This window comes from Mus caroli, chromosome 19 (genome assembly GCF_900094665.2).
Source record: "Mus caroli chromosome 19, CAROLI_EIJ_v1.1, whole genome shotgun sequence".
Taxonomy (NCBI): domain Eukaryota; kingdom Metazoa; phylum Chordata; class Mammalia; order Rodentia; family Muridae; genus Mus; species Mus caroli.
In genome coordinates this window covers 31,940,506-31,948,747 of record NC_034588.1, presented here as the reverse complement: position 1 = coordinate 31,948,747, position 8,242 = coordinate 31,940,506, and positions in this window count along the sequence as shown.

Genomic DNA, 8,242 nt, shown 5'->3' with positions numbered 1-8,242 from the left:
ATGGGAATGGGTGGGTAGGGAAGTGGGGGGCACTATGGGGGACTTTTGGGATAGTATTGGAAATGTAATTGAGGAAAATATGTAAAAAAAAAATAAATAAAAAAAAAGCTGTAAGGGAAAAAAAAAAAAAAAAAAAAAAAAAAAAAAAAAAAAAAAAAAGAAAGAGAGGAGAGAGTAAGGAAAGTAAAAGCTTAAGAGAACGAGGAGAGGCCAAGCAGCCCCTCTTATAGTGGGCTGTGTTATCTTGCTGTTGCTAGGTAACTGAGGGGGAGTCTAGCCAGAAGGCCAGAAACTTGGAACATTGTGTATGTGACTGCTAGCCATGCGCTCCTCCTGTGGGGGCTCTGGGGGCGGTAACTTTGACAGGAGCCAGGGGTCCAAGAGACATGAGGGAACACATTCCGTCCCATGTAGGTGAAAATTACCACCACCAGATCCTACCAGGGTTCAAGAACTCAGCTCAACTGGCGACCAGGCTGTCTGCGCATGGCTCATTGCCCCACAAACAATAAAAGAACTTCTGGAGGAATCATCATCTTTGACCTCAAACTGTACTACAGAGCAATCATGATAAAACACGGTATTAGTACCTTTACAGACAGGTAGATGAATCGAATAGAATTGAGGGCCCGGAAATGAACCCATCCCTATGGTCACTGGATCTTTGACAAAGGAGCTAAAACCATCCAGGGGAAAAAAGACAGCATTTTTTCAACAAATGGTTCTTGTTTAACTGGCGGTCAGCATGTAGAAGAATGCAAATCAATCCATTCTTATCTCCTTGTACAAAGCTCAAGTTCAAATGAATCAAGGACCTCCAAATAAAACCAGATACACTGAAACTGATAGAAAAGTAAGTGAGGAAAAGCCTCAATCACATAGGCACAAGGGAAAATATCCTAAACAGAACACAAATAGCTTAGGCACTAAGATAAAGAACTGACAAATAGGACTTCATAAAATTGCAAAGCTTTTGTAAGGTAAAGAACACTGTCAATGGGACAAAATGGCAACCAACAAATTGGGGAAAGATCTTTCCCAATCCTACATCTAATAGAGGGCTAATATCCAATATATAATAAAGAACTCAAGAAGTTAGACTCCAAAGAACCAAGTAACCCTATTTAAAAATGGGGTACAGAACTAAACAAAGAATTCTCAACCAAGGAATATAGAATGTCTGAGAAGCACCTAAAGGAATGTTCAGCATCCTTAGTCATCAGAGAAATGAAAACCAAAACAACCCTGAGATTTCCCCTTATACCAGTCAGAATGGCTAAGATCAAAAACTCAGATGATAACAGATGCTGGTGAGGATGTGGAGAAAGAGAAACACTCCTCCATTGTTGGTGGGATTGCAAGCTGGTACAACCACTCTGGAAATCAGTTTGGCATTTCCTCAGAAAATTGGACATATTGCTACAGGAAGATCCAGCAATACCACTCCTGAGCATATACCCAAAAAATGTTCCAACATGTAATAAGGACACATGCTCCACTATGTTCATAGCAGCCTTATTTATAATAGCCAGAAGCTGGAAAGAACCCTGATGTCCCTCAACAGAGGAATGAATACAGAAAATGTGGTACATTTATACAATGGAGTACTACTCAGCTATTAAAAACAATGAAGTTCTGAAATTCTTATGCAAATGGATGGATCTGGAGGATGGCATCTTGAGTGAGGTAACCAAGTCACAAAAGAGCACACATGATATGCACTCACTGATGAGTGGCTATTAGCCCAGAAGCTCAGAATCCTTCTTAGAAGAGAGAACAAAATATCCATGGAAGGAGTTACAAAGACAAAGATCAGAGCAGAGACTGTAGGAATGATCATTCAGAGATGACCACCTTCTTATCTTACCTACAGGTTGAGTAAGTGGAGAAAAAGCATTAAAGCATGGACTTTTACAAAACTTTAAAGTTGTCAGAGAGGAAATAAAACAAGCCTCCTTTCCTCTCATGTACTGAGAAATCCTGAGAGAAAAACTGCATATTACAGAAACTTGCTCTATGCAGATATTTTTCTACTGAAACTAAAGAAATTTCATAACCGTATAGTTCTCAAAGGTGTTGCCTTGAATATCAAGTTTATTTCACACAAGTTCCTGTTTTGTATTATACATCTGCATCAGCATTTTGGGGGGAAATTTGTTTTACTTTAAGCATATACTAAAAATCCACAAAAAGTATGTGAGAAATACAATCTTGTAATTTGTAATGGATTCTCATGATTGCTTGCAATTTGTCTGCTTGCATGGTTGTCTGCTTGCCTCTAAGTATAAATGATCATGTTTAAGAGGACTGTTAGTAGTCAGAGTTCTCTATAGTAACAAATCTTATAGAATGAATATATATATATATATATATATATATATATATATATATGTATATATATATCCATGTGTGTGTGTATGCATTTATTTGATAAATATATGGAATATATATCAAACAAATGTGTATACAAATACATATATATTAAGGGAATTTCTTAGAATAACTTACTTGCTATGGTCCAACTAATCCAATAATGACTGATGATGAATAGAACCGTCAAGGATCCAGAAGTTCTCAGTCCATTAGGTTGGATGTCTAATGTGTCCTTCAGTAAACACTGGAATCCTGAAGAAGTAGGCTCTAATGCCAGAGAAGGAATGAACTTGTAAAACTAGCAAGCAGGAAATGATCAAAAGCTTCCTGTCTCCAAGTCCTATCCAGGCTTCCAGCAGAAGGTCAAGTCCAAACTAAAGTTGTGTCTTCCATTCTCAAGATCCAAATTAAAGACAGACATGTGCTGTTTTGACTCAAAAGTCTGGACTAGAAGTGGTTCCACCCACTTCAAACCAAGCAGAAAGTACCTCCAAGTTGTGCCCTCAATTTCTGGTTTCTAGTTTATTCCAGATATTACCAAATTGACAACCTAGAGTAGCCATCACAAATCAAGAGAAGTGCCAGCGCCAGGTTCAAAATAACTAGAAGTGCAAGCTCAGAATCTTAGCTTCTTTTTTCCAAAGCAAAGTCTAAATCTGAGGTTTTACTTAAACTGCTAACCTTACCTAGTCCTCTGCTCATGCATGCCTTGTTTCCCTAAGTTCTTAATTTTTTTTGTACAGAATTCTATCAGCACTTCAAAGAAGACCTAATACCAATACTTCTCAAAACATTCTACAAAGTAGAAACAGAAGAAACACTACCTAAATTATTCTATGAAGTCATAGTTACACTGATATTAAACCATAAAAAGACCCAGCTAAGAAAGAGAACTTCAGACCAATTTCCCTTATGAATATCAATGTAAAAATATTCAATAAAAATTTTGAAAACCAATCCAAGAACACATCAAAACGATCACTTACCATGATCAAGTAGGCTTACTACCAGGGATACAGGGTTGGGTCAATATATGGAAATCTAACAACGTAGTCCACTATATAAACAAATTCAAAGGAAAAAATCATATGATCATCTCAATGGATGCTGAAAAGCCTTTGACAAAATACAGCACTGCTTTATGTAAAAAGTCTTGGAAGGATCAGGAATTCAAAGCATATACCTGAACATAATAAAAGCAATCTATAGCAAACCAATAGCCAACATCAAATTACATGGAGAGGTACTTAAAGCAATCCCACTAAAATCAGGGACAAGACAAGGCTGCCCATTCTCTCCCTGCCCATTCTGCCCATTCAATATAGTACTTAAAGTTTTAGCTAGAGCAATTAGACACCAAAAGTAGGTCTAAGGGATACAAATTGGAAAGGGATAAAATTTGCAGATGACATGTTAGTATACATAAGCAACCCAAAAAATTCTACCAGAGAACTCCTATAGCTGATAAACAACTTCAGCCAAGTGACTAGCTATAAAATTAACTCAAACAAATTAGTAACACTTCCTCTACATAAAGTATAAATGGGCTGAGGAAAATTAGGGAAAAGACATATTTCACAATAGTCCATACCTTCATATGAGCTTCCCTGTTCAAATTGCTAGTTCTACTGGCTTGTGAGGAAACTGCTGTTAAGTAGATATTTCCTCTCAATTGAAACGCTTTCATTTGCAAGGAAACTTATAGATCCAAAGAGCTCAGACAAGACTTACAAGGCCCCTCTCTAAACTTTATCTAACAGTGAAGGCACTTGGGAGAGGAGACTCTCTCCCATGGAGCTGCCTACAAGTTTGCAGGAACCCTGGTGATGTTTTGTGAACCATGACCCATTCTGAGTGGATTTTTAAATGATGCAGCTCTTTGAGTCATCTGCTGTCCTCCAAGGAACCTGAAGAACCTCAGTAGGCCACCAGGCTGGATTTTAGTGAATCATTTCATTGGTCTGTCCTTGGTGCCTTATCTGGGGTGAAAAGACATTTGTTCATGTCGCTCCAAGACACTTTACACAGCTACTAGAGCAGGGTTCGAAAATGTTGATCTCAAACCTGGCTATTCTTATTAGCTATACTACCAATCATATTATTTCAAGGCACATAGGTGGCAATGTATGTAGAATAAATAATAATAAAATAAAGAATGTGTGTTTCTACTTGAATTATAGAACCACTGGATAAAATGACCCCATGTATTTAAAGTGGTTAGTGCAAACCCCCTGTAAGCAAGCACTCAAGCTATTCAGTTGAGTGTGAAGACTTACTGATATGTCTTGATTTCTAGTATTTAAAGTCCACAAAATTACTTTCTTTATTTATAACTTGAATTCTGCTTTTTAAATTAACCAGATCTTCTTCCTTTGCTTGCCTGTTGTGTTTATCAGACTTGAATAGGCAACAAGATTCTGTCTTAGACCACTCTGTGTGGAGCTGGATTATATGAATGTCCCACATATGTCAATTCATGTAGAAATAGCAAAAAAATGAACTAAAAAATGTTAAAGGTACCAAAGATGTTTTGGTGTCAATAAAATGGTGGTGTTAATAAAATAAAATACTTTGTCTCTTTATACAAAGTATAAAGAAAAGTTGTACAGTCATTTGGGAGATTCTGTGGTTCATTACTTGTTTGATATATGCATTAAAAACAAATCTACAGAAGAGTGAAAGAGATGACTCAGTGGGTAAATGTGCTTGCTATGCAAGCCAGAAGACCTGAGTTTGATCCTTGGAATTTAAGCAACTGTGGAAAATAACAATCTCCACAAGGACTTCCTCTAACTTACACACACACACACACACACACACACACACACACTGTACATACACATGTATATATGTTAGCCCCATATGAAATATATTTATATATGTATGTATGTATATATTTATGTATCTGTGTAAAGCAATCCTTGAAACCTCAACAATGGCACTCTTGATTGTTCTAGAGAATGACAGAAATGTCTTCCATTGTTTTTTATGTTTGACCTATGTTCTGGGTTCAGAGCCTTCAGAGATAAAATATACTCTGAACTTTCTTTAGAGAAAATTGGAGCTCCATTTTCCATGGTGCAGGAGATATATGTGCCATAAAGCATGGGCACCTGGATGGCACTCAGTGATTTGTGATCCTTTAGCAGGTCACCAAAGCTCATTTACATAATTGTTTTTCCCATTCTTTCTGGACTAGCTAGGACAAAAATAAAAGTAATTAATTATTTAATAGTCTCAGGTCATATAACTTAGTTGGACTTAAAAGATCCTAGCAGCTTTCAAATGCCACAGTACTTGAAATAATGTGCTATGAATATAGGTTCCTGAAATATGTAGAGTTTGATGGTATTGATTTTCCAAACCTTTTATAAATACCCTTCCTTTTCTGAACTGAATTATCATGTATTATTCAGATGTTATTTACATTAACCTTCAACTGTTGACAAAGAACATAACAACAATGTTTTATGAGCATAAAATTGCTTTTAAATTGTTATACAAACAGTAAGAAATAACGTCCCCCTTTGAACAGATCAGAATATTTCATTTTTAAAAATCATCACATGGCCAAATTACAATAGCTACACAGCCTGACTTTCATTGATGGTCATCCTTCTTCTAGAGTATCTTAATCTTACACACAGCATATAGTTAGTATGAGTTGGTTTGAACAATTTTCTTAACAAAGAAACTTCTTGAATCTTGTCATAGCCCCTGTGAGTTAAGACACAACCATTCCAATGTCATAGTCTTGGATTTTATTTTCTCAGTCTTTCCTAATTCTTGTAAAGATGTAACCTTGCAAAGTGATGGCATAAGAATTAAATGGAGTGATCTAGTCAGATTGATAGTGTATTCTAGACAAAAAGTCCTCATGTGGAGATAAATATGAGTCTGAATTTTGACAGAGAACCCAGTAATCTGTGGCCTCTTAGGAGAACAAATTCTATTGTGGTTTTTATGAGATGGGAATGGAGATATTCATAATGTCAGTGGTGAATGTCGTCTCATGATTGCCTTTGATTCCTTGTGGTATAGAGTGAGAATGGCAGTACTGTAGAAAAGTCTTGGTCTCCCAAATTTAAATAGTTATGAGTTCAGAAGGCACCTAACCTATCCAAACTCCATGACTATGAGCATATTACATGAATTCTTAATTTCTAAAAAGATTAAATGTGGAAAACATATGAAATTTTAGCAATGAAAATTTCACCATTTTTGGATGCAAGAAATGTACAAATTAGGCTGATTTTTTTGTTTAGCACCTTCATTTGGGTAGACTTTGCTATAGAAGTTTACTACTATGTAAGTTTAAAGGTTATGTAAAATCAAGGCTTAAATACTGTATACACACACACACACACACAAAATTAAAGAGGCCTGGTGATACTAGATGCTGTTATATACAAACTTTTTTTTTAATGTTTGAAAAGATGATAAAAGAAGATGTAAAGGCATTGTTTGGTACAGGTATTTATAATTTCTAACACTAATTGAGCAATTACTCAAGTTTAGACAAAGAAATCTTGAACAAAAAGAGTATTGTGGCAGTCTCTAGATGGTCCATCCTTTCGTCTCAGCTCCAAACTTTGTCTCTGTAACTCCTTCCATGGTGTTTTGTTCCCAGTTCTAAGAAGGGGCAAAGTGTCCATACTTTGGTCTTCGTTCTTCTTGAGTTTCATGCGTTTAGCAAATTGTATCTTATATCTTGGGTATTCTAAGTTTCTGGGCTAATATCCACTTATCAGTGAGTATATATTGTGTGAATTCTTTTGTGATTGGGTTACCTCACTCAGGATGATGCCCTCCAGGTCCATCCATTTGCCTAGGAATTTCATAAATTCATTCTTTTTAATAGCTGAGTAGTACTCCATTGTGTAAATGTATCACATTTTCTGTATCCATTCCTCTGTTGAGTACAGGAGAATGCCAGGGCCAAGAAGTGGGAGTGGGTGGGGGAGCATGTGGGGGACTTTTGGGATAACATTGGAAATGTAAATAAAATAAATACCCAATTAAAAAAAAAGAGTATTGTGAGAGGTATCATCTTAAAAACATGATAATGTTAGAAAATATACAATAAAATGAATAGAGAATCCAGTTTTAAGTCTACATAACTATAGTTTCCTAAAACATGCATTGGAATAAATAGCATACTCAAACCTTCCCCTCTTCCAAGATTTTCTCCCCTCCCCGTCTCCTTTGCTTCTGAGAGGGTGCTCCTTCACCCCTCAACCACCTCTGATCCCCAATTCACACACATAACCCAACACACACACCACCCTGCATCAAAATACTTAAATATAAAGATTTAGTTCCATCCATTTGCCTGCAAATTTCATGATGTCATTGTTTTTGATAGCTGAGTATCAAAAACATGATAGCATTGTTTTTGATAATGAGTATCCATTGTGTCAATACACATTTTTCTATACAGTTTATCAATCTTGATCTTAGAGTCTGAGCCATTAGTGTATCCTTCAGGAAATTTTCCTCTATGCCAATGTGTCTGAGGTTTTTCCCCACTTTCTCTTCCATTAGATTCAGTGTATCTGTTTTTATCTGGAGGTCCTTGATCTACTTGGATTTGAGCTTTGCACAAGGAGATAAGAATGGATTGATTTTCATTCTTCTACATGCAGACTGCCAGTTAAACCAGCACCATTTGTTGAAAATGCTGCCTTTTCTGCACTGAATGGTTTGGGCTTCTTTGTTAAAGAACAAATGGCAATAGGTGTGTGGGTTTAATTTTGAGTCTTAAACTCTATTCCATTGATCTATATTGTCTCTGTACCAATACCACGTGGTTTTTTATTACTATTGCTTTGTAGTACAGCTTGAGGTCAGAAATGTGATAACCCAGAAG